Raw genomic sequence first — 24,553 nt, forward strand, 5'->3', positions numbered from 1 at the left:
ACATTTCAAATTTCTAACGTAAAATTTGGATATAAATTATCCAAATGCTTCCATGCTGTAGAATCTGAAGGATGTCTCATAACTCATTCTTAGGACATTCGGTTGCATGCCACCTCATATGTTCAGCCATACGCTTCGACATAAAAAATCATTGCAATCGTGTTTTTAAAGGAAAATACCACGTAACCTTAGCTGTGATCTTTTTTCTCGAGCTATCCTCTGCATTGGTAATTTTATATCTTGATTTACCACAAACTGAGCACACAGTCAAATCCGAAGTATCTTTCCAATAGATCATGCAATCATTATGACATGCATCAATTTTCACATATGTCAGACCCAAGTCATTTATAAGTTTTTTTGCCTTATAACAGGATTCAGGTAAACAATCCCATTTAAGCAACATTCTTTTAATTAACTCTAGTAAAGTGGTGAAGATCTCGTCTGGCATTCCCGCTAAACACTTAATCTGATACAGTCTTACAACTGCTTCCAATTTCTTAAACTCCTTACAACCTGGCCACAAATCTTGATCTGCCGCTTCAAGCAGCCTAAAAAAAGTCTCCACCTCTTCTAGATGCCTTTCCCCAATAAGGGATTCAATAGACGGCCCAACACCTTCTTCTATTAATGGTTGGACAAATACATCATTAAGAAAATCATGCATGCCAATCACCTCATCTCCTGTTTCTTTTTCTCCAATTGCCACATTTTGCTCTCCAATGTTTTGTTCGTCATGATGTTGCCACCAAGTGTTTTTATAATCTTTATCCATATCATACAATATGAGATGTTCAATAATAGTGTTTCTAACAAAAGTATATCGATTACAACATCTTTTGCAAGGACATCTAAACTTATCAGGACCAACATCATTTGCAACTACTTGATCCAAAAACAAATTATTTCCAGCTGTATACGCTTCAAAATTTCGGGGTATCATCAACCAACTCTTGTCCATGTTTTACCACTTTACGAGGGCAAAATATTACGTTGACACTAAGATGCCTACAATCCTTCAATCCCTATCATGTAGGCATAACTATTAAAATTTTCAATTTCTATCTTTCAACCCTCAAACTCTATCACGATTGCAATCTTTTAATTTTCAACACCTATTATAATAAAAACAAATTAAAATAACAACAAAAAGTTATCAAAATTACGCACATCTAATCCATTCTAGTAAATAACAACCAAAAGTTATCAAAGTTATCAAAATAACAACAAAAACAAATTAAAATAACAACAAATTAAAATAACAATTATAGAGCAAAACAAATTAATTTAACATAATATATTCTTATATTACTGAATATTATACGTTTATGTTATTTTTAATATTGTTAATTTAACATAAATGCTTATAAATATTATTCATTTCCATTTTCTCATAACAATTCAAGTGACAAAATTAATTAATTAGACTAAATATTTATTAATTTAACAAAAATAGTAGAAATTTATCTAAGTACGTAAATTAGAATTTTTAAATAAATAAACTTGTGTATTATACAATTTAAAAATTAAAGAATTTAGTGATAGAAACCTGAATTATGGAAGAATTTCGTTGTCGATCAATTCTTTATGTACTCAACTTGTGACAGCCCGTTCCGAAGTACGGAATATTTTATTCTTGATAGCATGGAAATGACGGTTTTACCCTTGAGCGTTGGGTTGTGATTTGTGTTGTTGGGATAAGAAAAATGGACTAATAATGTTATTTCCTATATTGTTGGATCCAATAGGAATTTAGAGAGTGTTTGGGATTGCATGGTTTTGGACTTGGTAGCCATTTAAGACTTAGGGATATTATTTGGGTGCCCAAATCTGGACCACACACTCTCACGTGCACCCACACGCATTCAGACCTCTCTCTCTTATTCTCTCTCTCGTTTTCTTTCCGTCCGTACAACACGTACGGTCAACCTCCCAACTAGCTTAATCACTCATGGATCGAGCTAGATAAGGATGTTTTTGAACTCCTTGCAAGCTTAGGAGCAGAGTCGTACCTTTTGTTTAAGGAAAAGACCTGTAGAACTCGAGATATCAGAACTTCGGCGAGGAGTATGAAATTCTCCAACATGATCGCGAAGGTTTTAGCCTGTTTAGGAACTTTAAAAGGTATTTTTCTAACTTCTCTAATACCTAGGAACCTTTTTGGAGTAGTTTTGACGTTAGAACACTTGGGTTTATTGAGTTGCAGGTTTGAATGTTCGGTCGAAAGATTTTTCGACCATTTTTCGTTGGTTTTATGTCCCCAAAGTGGTAAGAATGTGTTCTGCTCGTTGTAAGCTTCATTTTGGTGAAAATTTCATCGAATTTGGTCGAGAAATGGAAGAGATATGAAGCTTTAAAGTTTTTCTAGTTTCCGACGACACAAATAGCGACTGCGACGGAATCCGGTGACTCGCTGGAGAAAAAGGCGAATATTCCATCAACTTTGATGGAATATTCTAACGGCGTCAGGTATCTTTAATGGCATATGCTTTTATTTAACGGAATATTCCCTAACGCCGTTAGGGAATTCGTCAGTGTGCCAGGCACTTGCTTGTGCGTGGGCAGCACGTCTAACCGTGCCTTGTCTGGCACGTGGGACATCGAAATTTTTTTTCTAAAAATATGGGGATATTCGTGGGGTTGAGTAGATCATGTTGGTATATTCAAACACCCCAATTGAGCAATGTATGAGGAGTTATTACCTAGTTTTGGTTATGTGCTTTAAATAACGTTTATATAGTTGTTTCACATATAGGTGAGATCTATCCTGAGGACGAGCGCAATCAAGCAAGGGTCGGGGGTTATGACCCTTCCACATATCAGTGAGTGGGCTTTTGGTTTTCAATATATACTTATATACTTGGTATTTTTCCCAGAAAATGTGTTTAAATGAAATTATGTTTTGAAATGCCATGCCTATTGTTTTATGCTTAGATTATGAATTAATATAGTATGCATAAATGTGATTTGACGTAGTGGATGCTTATGTTAGTATTAGGTGAGTTGTAGATTGTTATTGTGAGTTGATGATATTGTGAGATGTATTGAGAGCTCATAAACCTGCACCCCGGTGTTAGTGTTCCTGCCCGTGGTTTGGGCACAGTGCTTCACGTGATGTTCACCTCCCACACCACACGCTCACCTTGCATCCAAGTTAGGTGCACAGTTCTGTCATACAAACCATTATAGGTGGTTCCGACTTGTAGGTGACTTACGATTATTCGCACAGTCTTCACGTGATCGTAGCACTTGAGCGTATTTATTTACACCCAGTCCTGTCATACAGACCACTATAGGTGGTTCCGACTTGTGTGTAGGAATAATTGTTGAGCTATAGATTCACCCATATAGGCCATTTTAGGTGGATCCAGCTGATATGTTATTTCACCTGAGTTACTTTCTATTGCATTGAGATATTGGCATGGTATACTTATGATTATCGCTATTCTGAGCATGGTTTTGATATAAATATGATTATATTCTATTTTCTAGGAAAGTATACAGGTTTTACAGCGAGGGGTTAGAACTTTTGATAAATGGAATGATTTTGAAAAGCTTTGTTTTTGCCCACTCGCACTTTCTGTTTTGCGCCTCTCCAGGTTTTAGGTATGAGTGATTGTTGGTGGTTTATGAGGATTCGACGGAAGTTGTGATATATTCTCACCAATGTAGGATCACCTTTGGGTGTTGTATAATTAGTATTCGTCATGCTGGACTGCACTTAGGCTACTTATGCTCTAATTGTGTAATCACACTTATTCTCGTCTTGCACCTTACCCTATCTAGTGCTCTAGTTGGTTTGGTTTTTATTTATTCACATTTCTTTATATCATTATTGCTTCCGCACTGTACACATGGCTACGTTTCACATGACGGCCAATATGCCTCGAATTAGGTCGGGGTGTGTCAGTTTGGTATCAGACCCTAGGTTTGGCAATCTTGCATATTCTTGTGAATATTCTAATTGTTTTGGTGTCTTCTGTCAAAACTATGCCACCTCGTAGAGAGCCACGTCCTTCAGCTGAGCCTAGTTTTCTTAATATTGCTCAGTTAGATGAAGCTATAGCTAATGCTATTCAGTCTTCACTTTGTCATCCCCAAAGGACTTCTCTGGAGACTGTGTATAATCTGAAGTTGAATCATTTCATGGGTAATGAAGGACATGAAGGAGTAGAGCGATGGCTTAATCATATTGAGAAAACTTTCCATGTGATACAGAGTCAGATGAGTCTTCCTCCTGATAGATGGGTTGAGACGACTACCTGGTTTTTAGGTTCAGAACCCATATCTTGGTGGAGACATGAGTCTTATCAGTTATTCTAGAGGAAGTTATTGATTGGGAAGTTTTTAAGTAGTTATTCCAGAAGAGATTCATTCCTCCAGAGTATATAGATCGCAAGAAGCAAGAATTCATGCATCTAAAGAAGGGAAAGATGTCAGCTAATGAGTACTATAGGAGGCTTACTGACTTGTCCCGCTATGATTCGGAGGTTGCTGCTAATCCGGTTGAGATGCTTTGTCGCTTTAGATTGGGTACTAAAAAGAAATGGCGTTCTATGGCGACCACTACTCCCTATGCTACTTATCAGGAATTTTATTAGATTTTGTTATGGATATGCCTAGTGACAGTGAGGAGGAAGAAAAGGTTGGAAGTCAGAAGAAAGATGATAAAAGTAAGGGTCAATCATCTTTGGGACCTCACAAAACTCAGAGCTTTAAGAGAGGTGGAGCCAATTCCAGTTCTTCTAACGGGGGTAGGGTATGAGTTCCACTGGTTAGATAAAAAGTGGTAGATTTTTTGGAAGTCCTCGATTTCAGAGGCAGAGAGATTCTGGTGACACAGGTGCACCTTTATGTCGTAGGTGTAATAATCGGCACTTTGGGGAATGTAGGCGAGGCAGTAGCGGATGTTTTACCTATGGTCAATTGGGGCATCCAGCTATGCATTGTCCTCAGAATCAGCAGAGGCCCCAGCAGCCTTTCTTACCACCCCCAGGGCTGACCCAGCAAGTTCCAGGACCTAATGGTTATGCCCAGGCGGGTCGTGGAGGTGCTATCATTACCAGGGCGATATAGCTCCTTATTCTACAGGGCAGTATCAGTATCTACAAGACTAGTATCAGCAGAGTAGTTATCCTCAGTATTCTGGAGGTTATATTCCATATCCGCCATATTCAGCTGGTGAATCACAATAGTACCCTGGTGGAGTGTCCCAGCATGTGGAGGTTGCTTCTAGCAGTGTGATGCGAAAATTATCTTAACACACAAATTTAACCCTCTTTTGACAATTGTAGTACAAGTATAAGTAGGGATCGTTCTGGACCGGGGATTAGGAGGGCTTGCTAATAACCTCTAAACAGACTCAAAAACATAAAACTAAATTTAAAAACACTTAACAAGACTCACGAGACTCAAAGCAAACTTAAAATACTCAAAACAGCTTAAAACAACTAAATAAACTTAAACTAGACACTAGGAATGACTTTGGACGAAAATTGACTTTTACTTGAATCAAAACATTTAAAAACACAAATTAAAATAGATTCTAACTAATTAGACACACTCAAGTAAAGGGGGATTGAGTTTTGGACGAAGTTGAAACAAACAAACAAGTATGAAAAACTAGATAGATTGTAAAACAAATTTGAGAAATAAGATGATGGATGGGATAGCTAGAGGCTTTTTCTCCACACACGATATGTATGCAAACAACTCGATTTCCAGTTACTACTTTATTGAATTATGAACGACAATGCTCCAAATTAACCGTGACATCACTAATTAACTCTCAGATTTTCCTTGTTTTATTGGATTGGATGACATCATTCGACAACCCAAAACATTCTTCTAAAGTTCCCTACATGACATCATAATAGAGATACAATCAAAGATCATTCCGTTTAATGAAAATCATAAGCATTGACAAAGCACTTGCAACTATGACATCATGTCACTCATGCTAGGAATTGAACTTAACGCGATCGTTTATAAGCGACCTTCACTACATGTGAGTATAAGTTTGTAACGATTATGTGAAACTTCCTTATATTCTAGCAACGGATTTATGCATGCCAATTAAGTGTCGACCCTTAATTAACAAATACAAATAAGTTATCAATCAAATAGTTAAGCCAATTGCATTCACGATTAAAGAGTTCATAATTGGAATTTATCAAATTATATTGCACACATAATCATGGCTTTGAAATCACCCCTAGCCAAGAGGGGTTTAGCCACTCATATTTACAACAAAACGAAAGGAAATGAATTTAAACATTAGAAACAAAAGAAAGAAAACACCTAAACGCTCCAACGATCCAAGTTGGACAGCAAGCACGTCCAAGCACTTTGCTTCCCTTCCTTTGCTACGGCACAAGGTGTTGGTGAGTGTTTGAAGGTTTGTTTGTATGGAGGAATGGATGTGAAGATGAATGGATGTGTTTGGATGAAGGTTGTGTTGAAATGGGAGTGAATGATCTAACAAAGTATGAACTCAATTTATGTTACACACACTTCCTTTTATAGAGGAAGTGCAAGGCAAAGCATGGGTAAAATGGAGTGGTGTTGAAATGATTCAAAGGTGAAAGTGAAGTAATGATGCAAAGCATGGGTAAAATGGAGTGGTGTTGAAATGATTTAAAGGTGAAAGTGAAGTAATGATGCAAAGCATGGGTAAAATGGAGTGGTGTTGAAATGATTCAAAGGTGAAAGTGAAGTGATGATTGATGCAAGAATTAAACATGGATGGAGTGCACGGCAAAGGTTTGTTATGGTACAAGGAACCCTTAATTTGTGTCCTAAAATGCATAGGAAACCTTCAATGTTGCTGGAACTTAGGGACATTTAGGATTTAGGAAAGATCAAACCAAAATAGGAAACCTTGGCTTAACTTTCCTACTTCAAGTAGGAATCCTCATCTTTATGTCTTCAATTTCGTCCATTCCTTTAGTTCCAAGCATGTGATATTTATTCCAAGCCCAAAATTGCTCCAAAAGGCTCTAAAATGCACATTTTTGCATACTTTGTCCTTAGAACCTGAAATTGCACAAAAATGACTTTAAACACTAAAACTACTAAGGAATAACAACATAAATGCATGAGAACAAGCTAACTTAGTCTCATAAATATGCTCCTATCAAATTCCCCCACACTTAGCTTTTGCTAGTCCTCGAGCAAAACAAAAGAAACAAACGAATCAAAACAAACAGAACATAACTTAACCTTCCAACATTTGCCTCAGGGATTTGCAATGCACATGACATGTTAAAAATCATCATTCCCACAGCTTTTAGTCATGTTCACACTTGAGCACATACTTAATTACAGTCACCACTTACTAGTTCGCAATTAACCAATTAAAACGATATTTTGAATGTAGTAATATGCCTTAGAGAATTTGCTCAATTCCTTACAAGATACTCTCTATTTTCACACACATTTTCTGACTACACACCTTACACTAGTTATATGTGAGCAGATTGATGTAAACATGGAAGACTAGTACTCACATATGTTATAACAAAGAAAGCAATTTCTGGAGTTAATAAGCATGTTTAGATATGATCTCATGAATGGAATGCTACTACTTAGATGCGAGAACCAGTGACACCATATGCTCATACCAATTTCAAACTCCACGAATTGAAACACACAACACTCAAGATTGAAGTCAAGGGTTGTAACGGGGCTTGGGGGTAATGGCTAACAAAGAAATGATAGGGATAGCAAACATTCTTAAAGCGATAGCAGGCAAAGTAATGAAATAGACACTTGGAATTCACTTAATAATGCAGAAATTAACTTTTAAACACAAAGGGAAGATTCAAGCAACACTTAGGGCCGAATTCAATGTTTTGGACCCTTTTTTAACAAACTTTTTTCTTTTCACTCTTTTTTTTTCCCCCCATACCTTATTAAGGACTTTGGCACACACACACACACACACACACAAGAATCACTTCCCCCACACTTGCTTTCTGCATACATTGATAAATAAAAAAAATAAAAAATTCATTTTAAGTCATGCTTTACTATGCTTCAAGAACAAGGGTATGGATGGTCCTAAAACTAGGCTAGGTAAGGATAGTGTGGATTAACAAAGAACATAGGCTTAACAAGGCTCAATGGGGTTAAACTTAAACACATAATGAAATAGGGGCACGGCAATTTGGCTTTGGTGGTCACTACATAACTTCATCTTGAATATGTGTTATGCAAATCAATAGCATGCTTTGAATGAAATAGGCATGAGTTCTAGCATTTGGAACTAAATGATGAAACGCCTTCTAAGTAGCAACCAAGAAAACAATAATGAGATCATGCAACGACTTTAGAAAACAATGATGCATAGATGATTAACTCTCCAAATAAATGTTTAGGCTCAAGTCTCACAAGGTTGTAGCGTTCATTTGAGTTCCTTCCTTCAAGCATCTTACAAAAACTGATTTTTCCTTTATAATTGCATGTGAATTCATAAATTATAACCACAACCAAGCATACACCAAGGAGTAAATCAAATTTTCATCCATGTTTATAACTCTCTTTAACAATCATGTAATTAAAAAACCAAATCCTCATCATTGTGTTGGAAGGTACCCTAAGACATAAACAAACACATAAAAACAACTCTCTTTTTGGGTTTTTCAAAACAATTTTTCAAATTTTTATGAGATTTTCGGATTTTTATGTCAAAACACACTAAAACACTCCAAAACAGCTTAAAAACACTTAAAAACAGCAAGGAACAACACTAGAAGTAATGGGTGATAAACTCCTACGAATTTCATGCAAAACAACTTGGTTACCCCCCCCCCCACACTTAAATCAAACATTGTCCTCAATGTTTCAAGCATAAACTCACACAAAAACAAGCAAACAAACAAACAACGAATAAACATGACAAGTATAGCAAAGTAAAAACCAGAGAGAGTAGAGTTTAAGAATGCAAATCTGGTTTTAGAGATAGATGATCTTGTTGACTTTCCACAGCTTTGATCTCGAACTAGTTTGGAATTCTGAGTGAGGAATATCAGAGTTCCTTGGTTGTACAGTCTACATTCTTCATTGCTTGTTTCTTCTGTACGGTAGGCAAGCACGAGGTAAAGGTGATGGTCTGTTTCTTTCTTCAATCTTTCCAAGTGCTGACCATTTGCTTTCTTTCTCCTTGTCCCTAGCTGAGGATGAATTAGCACATTGTCTCCACTTGCTTCGAGGTATCATTTTCACTTCCCTTATCTGTTCCCTAGGCAGAAGTGGTAGACGAAGAGGAAGCATAAGATGTTGAAGATGAGTACTCGAGAGCAAGGCTAGGTAAACAATCAGGAAGGGGTTCCAGGCAGTCAGTTCTAGATCATAAGATTGATACCAAGTGCTGGCTGATTGCTTTCTTTCTCCTTGTCCCGCAGATGAAAACAAGGACAATGAGAAGGACAAGGAGAAAGCATGATATGAGATACTCTTGCTTTCAACCTTCATGATATGAAATACTTTTAATTTTGATGGGTTGTTTGCAAAGGTATCCCAAGGAATAAGGAACACTGAGTGACTCGAGAGGCTTTGTTGGGAAGGCATTCTCGGAGATGAAAAAGGGTTATGTATGTCTGCCTTGCAATGGGGGGTGAAGGTCAACATTTATATGAATTAATAACCGGTACTATTCTTTCACTCTTGTCAGAAACCGTTGGATGATTGAATAGTAATATTCACGTGTTTTCTACGTCACCAGAAATCTTTGACAGATTGCCCGTAATTTCCGCAAGGCTGAGTGTACATGTGACAGATGCTGACACGTCTGGAAAAGCAAATGCCTCTCTGATTTCTGAGCTTGCCTTTTCGATTTCTGAGCTCCGTCAAGTGCAGAGGTTGCATGTGACAAGTGCGGACAAATCTGGAATAGAGGATGGCCCGTGGTTTCTGAGCAAGCCCAGCTTTTGAGAAAGCTAGCGCATCTTCAATTTTTGAATTGACCTCTTCGATTTCTGAGCTCGCCTCTTCGATCTCTGAAATCCCGTCAAGTGCTGCTTTTTATAGAGGATAAGCAGTTCGTTTCTAAGCACACTTGAATTTCTGCCCATAGAAACTCCCTTCATTGCACTTCTAAGATCTCGGTTTGTCCGACCTCTTTTTTTCTTCAACACCTTTGATAATGTCTGGCCCCTCCGACCGTCGTTTTGACTTGAACCTTGGTGAAGAGGCATCCATGCCTTCTCCAGACAACATATGGCGCCCATCCTTCATATCCCCTACTGGTCCTCTTACCGTTGGAGATTCAGTGATGAAGAATGATATGACCACTGCGGTGGTGGCCCGAAACCTTGTCACTCCCAAAGATAACAGATTACTTTCCAAATGGTCTGATGAGTTGGCTGTTAAGGATTCTCTGGCTCTCAATGTGCAGTGTGCGGGTTCTGTGTCTAATATGGCCCAACGTCTATTTGCTCGAACCCATCAAGTTGAATCATTGGCGGCTGAAGTGATGAGTCTCAAACAAGAGATTAGAGGGCTCAAGCATGAAAATAAACAGTTGCACAAGCTTGCACATAACTATGCTACAAACATGAAGAGGAAGATTGACCAGATGCAGGAATCTGATGGTCAGATTTTACTTGATCATCAGAGGTTTATGGGTTTGTTCCAACAGCAGTTGCCTTCGTCTTCTGGGGCTGTACCGCTTAGTGAAACTCCAAATGATCAACCTCTGATACCTTCTCCTTCTGTGGCTCCGTTGACTGCTAATGCTCCGCCGACTACTGAGACTTCTCCTAAGCAGCCTTTGTGAAGGCTCCCTCTTGTATTTTTCTACCTCCTGTTCATTTTCAATGAATTTTAATGTAAAATACCTTGCATATATGTCAATGTTTTAAAAATAAACCCACAACGAAAACAATTAAACAAGCAACAAAAAAAATGACAATCATGGCAAAATAAAATTGCAGCAAAGGGAAGGTTTTTAGGAACGCAAAACATGGGTTGCCTCCCAAGAAGCGCTTGCTTTAACGTCTTGCAGCCGGACGAAACTTCCTTCTAAGCTTGGATAGGGCCCACGACACTAAGTGAGATTTCTTTCACAATCTGCCCCACATCACTCTCATAGTATAGCTTCAAACGATGCCCGTTCACTTTGAATTCGTCGCCGTTCCTTAAGCTTTTAACTTGGACTGCACCATGGGGAAAAACATTAGTGACAACAAATGGCCCAATCCACTTAGATCGTAACTTACCAGGGAACAATCGTAGACAAGAATTGAATAGTAGCACTTTCTGTCCAATTGAGAATGTTTCTCCCTAAATCATTTTATCATGAAACGCCTTTGTTTTCTCTTTGTAAATTCGTGCATTCTCATAGGCTTCGTTCCGTATCTCCTCAAGTTCATTCAGTTGGAGCTTTCTATTCATTCCAGCAGCATCTAAGTCCAAATTGAATGTTTTCAGCCCAGTGCGCTTTGTGCTCCAGTTCCACAGGTAGGTGACACGGCTTGCCGTAGATTATTCAAAATAGAGACATCCCTAGAGGTTTTTTGTAGGTAGTGCGATATGCCCATAGTGCATCATCTAAACGCAAGCTCCAATCCTTCCGGTTTGGCCCAACAGTCTTCTCCAAGATTTGCTTGATTTCTCTATTCGAGACTTCGGCTTGGCCACTTGTTTGATGGTGGTATGGCGTGGAAACCCAATGCTTCACATTGTACTTTTTAAACAGCGCCTCAATGGTGTGATTGCAAAAGTGGGAGCCTCCATCGCTTATGAACACCCTCAGCATGCCAAATCTGGAAAAGATGTTAGCCTTGATAAAATCTGCCACCACTCTAGAATCGCTAGTATGGGTGGCTTTGGCTTCCACCCATTTCGACACATAATCAACGACTAGCAAAATATAAGTAAAACCATATGAGGGCGGAAAGGGTCCCATGAAATCCATACCCCATACATCAAAGATCTCGATATTAAAGATGGGGGTTTGCGGCATTTGGTCTTTGGCACCGATTGTACCTGTTCTTTGGCTTATATCACAAGTTATACAAAATTTTCTAGCATCCTTAAATAATGTAGGCCAATAGAAACCACTCTCTAAAACCTTAAAGGTTGTCCTTTGGGTGCCAAAATGACCCCCACATGCATAACTATGGCGAAATGCAAGAATTGAATTGAACTCGGAATTGTGCACACATCTACGAATAATCTGCTCAAGACAATACTTCCACAAATATGGATCATCCCACACATAAAATCGTGCATCATTTCTGAGTTTATCACGCTTGTATTTATCTAGAGTGCTAGGAACTTGTTTTGTGACCAAATAATTGACCAAATCAGCATACCAAGGCTCACTTACCTCTAGGGACAGCAATTGCTCATCGGAGAAGGTCTCTAGAATGGGTAAGGAGTCCTCCTCGTGCACCAAACGGCTGAGGTGGTCAGCCACCATGTTTTCACTCCCCTTTTTGTCCCTTATTTCAATGTTGAACTCTTGAAGTAGAAGCATCCAACGAATCAACCTTGGTTTGGCCTCCTTCTTGGTGAGGAGGTACTTCAACGCTGCATGGTCAGAATATACAATCACTTTAATGCCAAGTAAATATGAACGAAATTTATCTAAAGCAAATACAACTGCAAGAAGTTCTTTCTCAGTGGTAGAATAATTCAATTGAGCATCATTTAGTGTCCGGGAAGCGTAATGGATGACGTGGGGCTGTTTGTTCCTCATTAGGCCTAAAACAGGACCAATGGCATAATCAGATGCATCACACATTAGCTCAAATGGAAGGCTCCAATCTGGTGGCATGATGATGGAGGCCGACATCAACATGTCCTTAAGGGTTTTGAAAGCGGTCTCACACTCCTTGTTGAACTCGAAGGCTACTTCCTTTTGGAGTAAACGGCCAAGAGGTTGGGCGATTTTTGAGAAATCCTTGATAAATCTCCTATAAAATCCTGCATGGCCAAGAAAAGAACGAACCTCCCTCACCGAAGTGGGAGAGGGTAAGTGACGTACAAGATTTATTTTAGATTTATCCACCTCAATCCCTTTTTCTGATATGATATGCCCCAAAACTATACCTTGTTTTACCATAAAATGGCATTTTTCCCAATTCAAGACAAGATTAGTTTCGATGCATCGTTGTAAGATGCATCAAATGAGTCACCAAAGACACTAAAGTCATCCATAAACACTTCAATTATCTTTTCCACAAATTCTGAGAAAATACTTACCATACACCTTTGGAATGTGGCTGGTGCGTTGCATAGCCCAAATGGCATGCGTCGATAAGCAAAGGTACCAAAGGGACATGTGAAGGTAGTCTTTTCTTGGTCATCGAGAGCTATCATAATCTGATTATAACCCGAATAGCCATCAAGAAAACAATAAAATGAATGACCGGTTAACCTTTCCAACATTTGATCAATAAAGGGCAGCGGGAAATGATCTTTTCTTGTCGTAGCGTTGAGCTTTCGATAGTCAATACAAACTCTCCATCCAGTTTGGATTCAAGTGGGCACAAGCTCATTATCTTCATTTTTTACCACAGTGACTCCGGACTTCTTAGAAACAACTTGGACCGACGAGACCCAATGGCTATCAGAAATTGGGTAAATCACTCCACAATCTAGTAGCTTGATGATTTCCTTCTTCACAATGTCCATCATGGGTGGATTGAGCCGGCGTTGTGCTTCTCTAGATGGTTTGGCTCCTTTTTCCAAGAGTATTCGATGCATACAAGTGGTAGGGCTAATTCCCTTAATATCAGCCAATGTCCACCCAATGGCATTTCTGTATTCCCGAAGCACCCTCACCAACTTGTCCTCCTCTTGTGCAGTGAGTGAAGAAGAGATGATGACGGGCAGCGTCTCTTGCTCTCCCAAAAACACATATTTCAAATGGTTAGGCAATGGTTTAAGCTCTAGGGAAGGGGGCTAGATTTCAGAAGGAATCAACTTGTTAGTCGAAATGGGAATTGAAATTAGGTTAGGAGACTTACCAATATGCCTTGGATTTAACTCTAGGGCAGCAACCATCTCCACCAATTCTTCTTGAATAGGCACGGCAAGATGTTCCTTGTTGTTGCCGTGTGCATGCCTAAGTGCTAACCCTTCGTTTTTAAGTCCAATGCTTTGCGTGAGAGTCTTTTCAAGTGCATCCTCATTCAAATCATCAAGGAATTCCTGCGCCCAAGAGTCAATCACATCAATAGAGAAACAAGAGTGACCATCATGAGGATATCTCATAGCATCAGAAATATTGAAATCAATAACTTCCCCATCAAATTCCATGGTCAATGTTCCCTTGAATACATCTATCTTTGTACGGGCAATCTTCATGAATGGTCGGCCAAGTAATATTGGTAATTGAGAGGAATGGTTCGAGTCTTCCATTTCAAGCACGTAGAAGTCCGCTGGAAAGACTAGGTGATTTACCTGCACTAAAACATCCTCCAAAACACCTTTTGGATACGCATTAGATCTATCGGCCAATTAAATGATCACTCCATCATTTTTTAATTCTCCCAAGTTCATAGATGCATATATTGAATAAGGCATGACATTTATTGATGCACCTAGATCTAACATGGCAGATTCAAAGCGAGTATTTCCTATAACACAAGGAATTGTAAAAATGCCTGGATCTTTGCACTTAGGAGGTAGTTTTCGTTGCAACACAGCTAAGACATTCTCACTTACCCTTACCAACTCTTTGTTTGAAGCCCTCTTCCTTGTAGTGCACAACTCCTTCAGGAACTTAGCATACTTGGGGACTTGTTTAATTGCATCTAGAAGTGGAATGTTGACTTGCACCTTTCTAAATGTGTCAAGGATGTCTTTGTCACTCTCATCCTTCTTTGATTGCATAAACTTGCGAGGAAATGATGCATTGGTTGGAATGGAATTAGAAGTCATGGAATTTCAACCCAACTTACCTTTGGTGGTCGAATTAGGGTGTGTAGGTGGCTGCGGCAACGATTGCTCAATCCTTGCCGAAGGCAGGCCTTGTTCTTTCTCCTCAGATTGCATCTTTTCATCCTCCTTTTGATTAGATTTAGATGGGCTGGGATCAGATCCAACTTCTTGTCCACTTCGCAAGGTGATGGCTTTGGCAGATTCGAAGCCTCCCTTTGGATTCACATCCGTCGAACTAGGTAACTTACCTGGCTCTCTACTAAATTACCCCATGAACTCAGCCAATTGTCCCATCTGTCTCTTCAATTCAGTCACCTCTTGAGCTTGATTTTGCACTTCCTTGGCGTAATTGTGCATATCTTTGGCTTGATTTTCCTGACCCTTCGCCAACATAGTTAGTAACTGAATAACTTGAGCATTATCAAAAGACAAACCTGAGTTATTTTGGACAGGTTGTGTTTGGGGTTGTGAGGGTGCATACGGCCTTTGATAGAATCCCGGAGGTTGTTGTCTGAATGCACTTTGTTGTTGGGTTTGTTGGAGCTCCCTCCATTTGAAATTTGGATAATCTCTCCAACCTGGATTGTATGTATTCGAGAACGGATCATTCCTTGGTTGGTTTTGACTCTCAAAACCCCCGCGTTGGCAGATTCCCACCTTCCGTTCTCGATCAATTGAGGGCACTTATCCGTGAGATGTCCATTCATTGAGCACACACCACAAGCAACTACACTTTGTTCTTTTGGTTTTTCAACCACCTGTGAAAGAAGAGTAGTAAGATTAGCCATTTGATTTTGAAGTTCAGAAATAGCACTTACCTCATTAACTTGTTGATGTCGTGGGTTATCTCTTTAACCAACACCTTCATATTGTTGAGCATTCAATGCTCGATTAGCAATTAAGGTGTTGGCAGCCATAGGTGTTTTGTCCACCAAAGCTCATCCCGCTGAGGCGTCTAACATTTGGCGTTCAATTGGTACAAGCCCTTCGTAGAAATATTGAAGAAGAAGCTCATCCTTCATCTGGTGCTATGGACATGAAGCAACAAGGGTTTTAAATCACTCATAGTAAGTGGGAAAAGATTCACCTTGGTTTTTCTGAATGCCACTAATCCTTTTGCGTAGTAGAATGACTCGAGAAGTTGGGAAAAACTTCTCCAAAAATGCCCGTTTCATACTCTCCCATGATGTGACAGTTCCGGGGGCTAGCTCATACAACCAATCTTTAGCCTTTTCCAGAGAGAAAAGGGAAAAGCTTTCATTTTCAGAATGCTCCCATCAAGATTCACAGGGGTCATGCTCGAACAAACAACCTCGAACTCCTTCAAATGTTTATTAGGATCTTCCATGGACAACCCATGGAACTTAGGAATATGATGCAATAAACTGGACTTTAATTCAAACTCGTCGATCTTGTTTTGGGCCGCCCTTGGATATTGAATGCATAAAGGCAGAGCATTGTCCAATCTTGAAGCGGAAAGCTCCTTGATTGTTCGATTGTCTATTGCCATATCTTGGACTTCTTCAAAAGTCCTTGCCGTGGCCTCCTCTTGCTCTTCTACTTTGTCTTCTTCAAGATCTGGTGCAGGTTGAGATAGTTGGGGATCTTGTTGATTCCTTGCTCGTCTCAAAGTTCATTCAAAATCGTCGTCAAATTCAAAGATGTGCTTATGAACAGGTTGAGAACTTCGAGTCATAAACCACCTAAAACAATAAAACAAGTAAAATCAGCAACAAGGAACAAAAATACATGAAAATAAACAAAAAGAAATAATAAAGGATTGGCAAAGTTGCTAATCCCCGGTAACGGCCCCAAAAACTTGATGCGAAAATTATCTTAACACACAAATTTAACCCTCTTTTGACAATTGTAGTACAAGTATAAGTAGGGATCGTTCTGGACCGGGGATTAGGAGAGCTTGCTAATAACCTCTAAACTGACTCAAAAACATAAAACTAAATTTAAAAACACTTAACAAGACTCACAAGACTCAAAGCAAACTTAAAATACTCAAAACAGCTTAAAACAACTAAATAAACTTAAACTAGACACTAGGAATGAATTTGGACGAAAATTGACTTTTACTTGAATCAAAACATTTAAAAACACAAATTAAAATAGATTCTAACTAATTAGACACACTCAAGTAAAGGGGGATTGAGTTTTGGACGAAGTTGAAACAAACAAACAAGTATGAAAAACTAGATAGATTGTAAAACAAATTTGAGAAATAAGATGATGGATGGGATAGCTAGAGGCTTTTTCTCCACACACGATATGTATGCAAACAACTCGATTTCCAGTTACTACTTTATTGAATTATGAACGACAATGCTCCAAATTAACCGTGACATCACTAATTAACTCTCAGATTTTCCTTGTTTTATTGGATTGGATGACATCATTCGACAACCCAAAACATTCTTCTAAAGTTCCCTACATGACATCATAATAGAGATACAATCAAAGATCATTCCGTTTAATGAAAATCATAAGCATTGACAAAGCACTTGCAACTATGACATCATGTCACTCATGCTAGGAATTGAACTTAACGCGATCGTTTATAAGCGACCTTCACTACATGTGAGTATAAGTTTGTAACGATTATGTGAAACTTCCTTATATTCTAGCAACGGATTTATGCATGCCAATTAAGTGTCGACCCTTAATTAACAAATACAAATAAGTTATCAATCAAATAGTTAAGCCAATTGCATTCACGATTAAAGAGTTCATAATTGGAATTTATCAAATTATATTGCACACATAATCATGGCTTTGAAATCACCCCTAGCCAAGAGGGGTTTAGCCACTCATATTTACAACAAAACGAAAGGAAATGAATTTAAACATTAGAAACAAAAGAAAGAAAACACCTAAACGCTCCAACGATCCAAGTTGGACAGCAAGCACGTCCAAGCACTTTGCTTCCCTTCCTTTGCTACGGCACAAGGTGTTGGTGAGTGTTTGAAGGTTTGTTTGTATGGAGGAATGGATGTGAAGATGAATGGATGTGTTTGGATGAAGGTTGTGTTGAAATGGGAGTGAATGATCTAACAAAGTATGAACTCAATTTATGTTACACACACTTCCTTTTATAGAGGAAGTGCAAGGCAAAGCATGGGTAAAATGGAGTGGTGTTGAAATGATTCAAAGGTGAAAGTGAAGTAATGATGCAAAGCATGGGTAAAATAGAGTGGTGTTGAAATGATTCAAAGGTGAAAGTGAAGTAATGATGCAAAGCATGGGTAAAATGGAGTGGTGTTGAAATGATTTAATGGTGAAAGTGAAGTAATGATGCAAAGCATGGGTAAATGGAGTGGTGTTGAAATGATTCAAAGGTGAAAGTGAAGTGATGATTGATGCAAGAATTAAACATGGATGGAGTGCACGGCAAAGGTTTGTTATGGTACAAGGAACCCTTAATTTGTGTCCTAAAATGCATAAGAAACCTTCAATGTTGCTGGAACTTAGGGACATTTAGGATTTAGGAAAGATCAAACTAAAATAGGAAACCTTGGCTTAACTTTCCTACTTCAAGTAGGAATCCTCATCTTTAGGTCTTCAATTTCATCCATTCCTTTAGTTCCAAGCATGTGATATTTATTCCAAGCCCAAAATTGCTCCAAAAGGCTCCAAAATGCACATTTTTGCATACTTTGTCCTTAAAACCTGAAATTGCACAAAAATGACTTTAAACACTAAAACTACTAAGGAATAACAACATAAATGCATGAGAACAAGCTAACTCAGTCGCATAAATATGCTCCTATCACAGTGTAGGATCATCGAGGCAGCCTAGTCAGCCAGTTCAGAGGCGTAATGTGCAAGGTCGTAGTGGTCTGACTAGTAGAGGTCATGAAGGCCAACAACAGGCTCAGGGACGTATTCACCACATGACGCTGTAGGATGCTCAGAATAATCCTAATTTGATCATAGGTACGTTGAATTCTTGGTCATTTTGCTAGAGTATTAATTGATTGTGGTGTTACGCATTATGTTATTTCTCATACGTTCGCTCAGTTGACTCAACCTTATCCCATACCTCTTGGGTATGAGTTAGAGTTTGTGATGCCTAGAGGAGAGAGATGTTACGTTAGTTGTGTATATCCAAGATGTCCCGTATTAGTGGAGGATGTAGTTATACCAGTTAATCTCATCCCATTGGATATTGTGAATTTTGATGTGATTTTGGGCACAGATTGGTTACATTGCAATCGTGCCAATATAGATTACTACGGGAAATCAGTTACTTTTCATCATCCTGGTTTACCTGAGGTTACTTTTGTGGGCGAGTGTAGTGAGGTGAGACATGGTGTTATTTCTGCCATAAGAGCTAAAAAGTTGTTAGAGAAAGGTTGTCAGGGATATTTAGCTCATGAAGTGTTATATGATGATACTCCTACTATTGTGGAGAATGTTCGAGAGGTCAGGCATTTTCCTGACGTATTCCCTGATGATTTACCTGGATTGCCTCCAGACCGAGACGTGGAGTTCACCATTGATTTGCTTCCAGGTACTAATCTTATATCTTTAACTCCTTATTGAATGGCTCATGCTGAATTGAGGGAATTAAAATTCAGTTTTAAGAATTAGTTGATAAGGGTTTTATTCAGCCTAATACTTCATCCTGGGGAGCTCCGGTGTTATTTATGAGAAAGAAAGACGAAACTTTGAGGCTATGCATTGATTATAGGCAATTAAATCGGGTAACAATTAAAAATTGTTATCCATTGCCGCATATAGACGATTTATTTGGTCAGCTTCGAGGCGCTTGTGTGCTTTCTAAGATTAATTTGAGGTTTGGTTATTATCAATTAAAGATCAGAAGTGAGGATGTCCCTAAGACAGCTTTTAGGACTCAATATGGTCATTATGAGTTTCTTGTGATGTCATTCGGATTGACTAATGCACCTGCAGCTTTTATGGATTTGATTAATTGAGTATTCCAGCAATATTTGGACAGGTTTGTTATTGTCTTTATTGACGATATTCTGGTATATTCTAAGTCTAAGTCAGAGCATGTTCGACATCTTACTTTGGTGTTGAAGAAATTGAGGGAACACCAATGCTAAGTTTAGCAAATGCCAATATTGGCTAGATCAAGTGGCATTTCTGGGACATGTCATATCTACTCAAGGTATTCAAGTGGATTCTCAAAAAATGGCAGCTATTGAGAATTGGGAGCAATCGCAAACCGTCACTGAGGTATGGAGTTTTCTCGGCTTAGCTGGATATTATAGACGGCTTGTTAAAGATTTTTCAGTTATTGCTTTACCGCTAACGAGGTTGACTATAAAAGATGTTAAGTTTGAGTGGGATGATAATTGTGAGCAAAGTTTTCAACAGTTGAAATATTATCTCACTCATGCACCCATTTTGGCGCTTCCAGATGATAGTGGTAATTTTGAGATCTACAGTGATGCTTCCTTGAATGATCTAGGTTGTGTGTTGATGCAGCATGGTAGGGTGATTGCTTATGCTTCAAGATCGTTGAAACCTCATGAGATGTATTATCCTACTCATTATCTTGAGTTAGCAGCTATTATTTTTTACTTGAAGATTTGGAGACATTATCTTTATGGTGATAAATGAAAGATTTTTATGATTATAAAAATCTTCAGTATCTTTTCACTCAGAGGGATCTTAATCTTCGGCAACGAAGGTGGATAAAGTTGCTCAGTGATTATGATTGCATGATTGAGTATCACCCTGGTCGTGCAAATGTGGTGGCAGATGCTCTTAGTAAGAAACCTCAATTGAGAATTAATGCTTTGTATGCTTGTCATGTTCCTCTTCTTGCGGATTTGAGGTCCACTGGAGTGAAGTTAGGGGTGGAAGATCGAAAGAAAGCTTTACTTGCTAGTTTCCAGGTCAGACCAATTTTGATTGATCCAGTGCTCGAGGCTCAGATGTATGATGAGGAAATCCAGGAATTAATCCAAGCAAGAAATGATGGGAAAAAGAAAGATCTAAGGATTACAGAATCTAATGGCATGCTTATGCAGGAAGGAAGAATGTATATGCTGAATAATACAGAGTTAAAGAAAGAAATTCTTGATGAAGCGCATGTATCGGCATATGCGATACATCCTGGAGGTACTAAAATGTATCATACCATTTGACCATTTTTATTATTGGCTGGGTATGAAAAGAGAAATTGCTAAGTATGTGAATAGGTGTGTTATTTGTCAGCAGGTCAAAGCTGAAGGGAAAAAGCCATTTGGATTGATGCAGCCACTTCACATTCCATAGTGGAAATAGGAAGATATTATTATGGATTTTGTGTACAAGCTTCCTCCTACACGAAATGGTTATGATGGAATTTGGGTGATAGTTGATCAACTTGCTAAGTCAGCGTATTTTATTCCAGTGAGGGAGAAATATTCTTTAAGCTGATTAGCTGAATTCATATCGAAGATTGTTAAGTATCATGGAGTCCCAGTTAGTATTATCTCGGATCGGGATCCTAGATTCACTTCTAAGTTCTGGTTAGCATTTCAGGAGGCTCTTGGTTTGAGGTTACTTTATAGTACAGCATATCATCCTCAGATAGACGGACAATCTGATAGAACTATTCAGACTTTGGAAAATATGATAAGATCTTTGGTATTACAGTTTGGCGACACCTGGCATCAACGGTTAGATTTGATGGAGTTTGCATATAATAATAGCTACCATTCGAGCATTGGTATGTCACCTTTTGAGGCACTTTATGGCATGTCTTGTCGTACACCTTCGTGTTGGTCAGAGGTTGGTGAAAGAGTTTTGGTGGGCCCTGAGATCATGGATGAGACTACTCAGAATATTCAAGTAATTAAGTCTACTCTGAAAGAGGCCCTGGATCGATAGAAAAGTTTAGTAGACAAGCATGACACTAATCTGGTGTATAAAGTTCGTGATTGGGTGTTTTTTAAGTTGTCACGGTGGAGAGGTGTTGTGCGGTTCTAGAAGAAAGGTAAGCTAAGTCCTAGGTACATCGGACCGTATCAGATCATCGAGCGAGTCGATAAGGTTGCTTACAGACTTGAGTTGCCTTCAAAGTTGTCTAAAGTGCACGATGTGTTCCATGTTTCTTTACTTCGTCATTATGTTTCGGATCCGTCACATGTGATACCTCCTCAACCATTAGAAATTAATCCAGATTTGACTTATGATGAGGAACCAGTGACGATTTTGGATTGGAAGGATAAGGTTATGAGGAATAAGACTTTGTGCTTAGCGAAAGTCTTCTAGAGAAATCACTCGGTGGGGGAAGCCACCTGGAAGACAGAGGAGCGTATGAAGGAAATGTACCCACGCTTATTTTATGGTTATTAGTAGTTTGTACATTATTGTATGGAAATTTCAGGGATGAAATTTTATTAAGGGAGGTAGGTTGTGACAACCCGTTCCGAAGTAAGGAATATTTTATTCTCGATAGCGTGGAAATGATCGTTTTACCCTTGAGCGTTGGGTTGTGATTTGTGTTGTTGGGATAAGAAAAATGGACTAATAATGTTATTTTCTATATTGTTGGATCCAATAGGAATTTAGAGAGTGTCTGGGATTGCATGGTTTTGGACTTGGTAGCCAATTAGGACTTAAGGATATTATTTAGGTGCCCAAATCTGGACCACACACTCTCACGTGCACCCACATGCATTCAGACCCCTCACTCTTTCTTTCTCTCTCTCATTTTCTTTTTGTCCGTACTATACATACAGTCAACCTCCCAACTAGCTTAAGCACTCATGGATCAAGCTAGATGAGGACGTTTTTGAACTCATTGCAAGCTTAGGAGCAAAGTCGTAACTTTTGTTTGAGGAAGGGACATGTAGAACTCGAAATATCCAAACTCCAGCGAGGAGTGTGAAATTCTCCAACGTGATCGCAAAGGTTTTAGCCTGTTTAGGGACTTAAAAGGTATTTTTCTAACTTCTCTAATACCTAAGAACCTTTTTGGAGTAGTTTTGATGTTAGAACACTTGGGTTTATCGAGTTGCAGGTTTGAACATTCGGTCGAAGGATTTTCCAACCACTTTTTGTTGGTTTTATGTCCCCCAAAGTGGTAAGAATGTGTTCTACTCATTGTCAGCTTCATTTTGGTGAAACTTTCATCAAATTTGGTTGAGAAATGGAAGAGATATGAAGCGTTAAAGTTTTTCCAGTTTCTGACGACACAGACGGCGACTACGACGGAATCCGGTGACTCACTGGAGAAAAGGGAGAATATTCCATCAACTTTGACGGAATATACTAACGGCATTAGGTATCTTTAACGGCATATGCTTTTATTTAACGGAATATTCCCTAACGCTATTAGGGAATCCATCAGTGTGCCAAGCACGTGCCTGCACATGGGTGGCGTGTCTGGCCGTGCCTTGGCCGACGCGTGGGACGTCGGAAAATTTTTCTAAAAATATGGGGATGTTCATGGGGTTGAGTAGATAACGTTGGTATATTCAAACACCCCAATTGAGCAATGTATGATAAGTTATTACCTGATTTTGGTTATATGCTTTAAATAACGTCAATATAGTTGTTTCGCATATAGGTGAAACCTATCATGAGGACGAGTGCGGTCAAGCAAGGCTCGGGGGTTACGACCCTTCCACATATCTGTGAGCAGGCTTTTGGTTTTCAGTATATACTTATATACTTGGTATTTTTCCCAGAAAATGTGTTTAAATGAAATTATGTTTTGAAATGTCATTCCTATTGTTTTATGCTTAGGTTATGAATTAATATAGTATGTATAAATGTGATTTGACGCAGTGGACGCTTAAGTAAGTATCAGGTGAGATGTAGATTGTTATTGTGAATTGATAATATTGTGAGATATGTTGAGAGCTCATAAACTTGCACCCCGGTGTTAGTGTTCTCGTCCGTGGTTAGGGCACAGTCCTTCACGTGATGTTCACCTCTCGCATCACACGCTCACCTTGGATCCAAGTTAGGTGCACAGTCCTGTCATACAAACCACTATAGGTGGTTCCGACTCGTAGGTGACCTGCGATTATTCGCACAGTCTTCACGTGATCGTAGCACTTGAGCGTATTTATTTACACCAGTCTTGTCGTACAAACCACTATAGGTGGTTCCGACTCGTGTGCAGGCATACTTGTTGAGCTATAGATTCAATCGTACATGCCATTTTAGGTGGATCTGGCTGATATGTTATTTTACCTGAGTTACTTCCTGTTGCATTGAGATATTGGCATGGTATACTTATGATTATCGCTATTCTGAGCATGGTTTTGATATAAATATGATTATATTCTATTTTCTGGGGAAAGTATACATGTTTTACAGCGAGGGGTTATAACTTTTGATAAATGGAATGATTTTGAAAAGCTTTGTTTTTGCCCACTCACACTGTCTGTTTTGCGCCCCTCCAGTTTTTCGGTAGGAGTGCTTGTTGGTGGTTTATGAGGATTCGATGGAAGTTCTGAAAAATTCTCACCAATGTAGGATCACGTTTAGGTGTTATATAATTCGTATTCATCCTGCTGGACTGCATTTAGGCTACTTATGCTCTGATTGTGTAATCACACTTATTCTCGTCTTGCACCTTACCTTATCTAGTGCTCTAGTTGGTTTGGTTTTTATTTATTCGCATGGCTACGTCACCCTCACGTGACAGCCAGCATGCCTCGAATTAGGTCAGGTTGTGTCA

At 38.9% G+C, this 24,553-nt stretch overlaps 1 long non-coding RNA gene across 1 annotated transcript; it reads right to left on the reverse strand.

Moving 5' to 3' along the window:
- Positions 1 to 6,162: 6,162 nt before the first annotated feature.
- On the reverse strand, positions 6,163 to 18,470 carry LOC126600299 (uncharacterized). Its single transcript, XR_007615413.1, has 2 exons — positions 18,412 to 18,470; positions 6,163 to 6,879 (listed from the first exon to the last, which is right to left on the reverse strand). It is a non-coding gene; the product is annotated as an uncharacterized LOC126600299 (long non-coding RNA).
- Between the last annotated feature and the right edge of the window lie 6,083 nt (positions 18,471 to 24,553).

Source organism: Malus sylvestris, chromosome 14 (assembly GCF_916048215.2).
Source record: "Malus sylvestris chromosome 14, drMalSylv7.2, whole genome shotgun sequence".
NCBI lineage: Eukaryota > Viridiplantae > Streptophyta > Magnoliopsida > Rosales > Rosaceae > Malus > Malus sylvestris.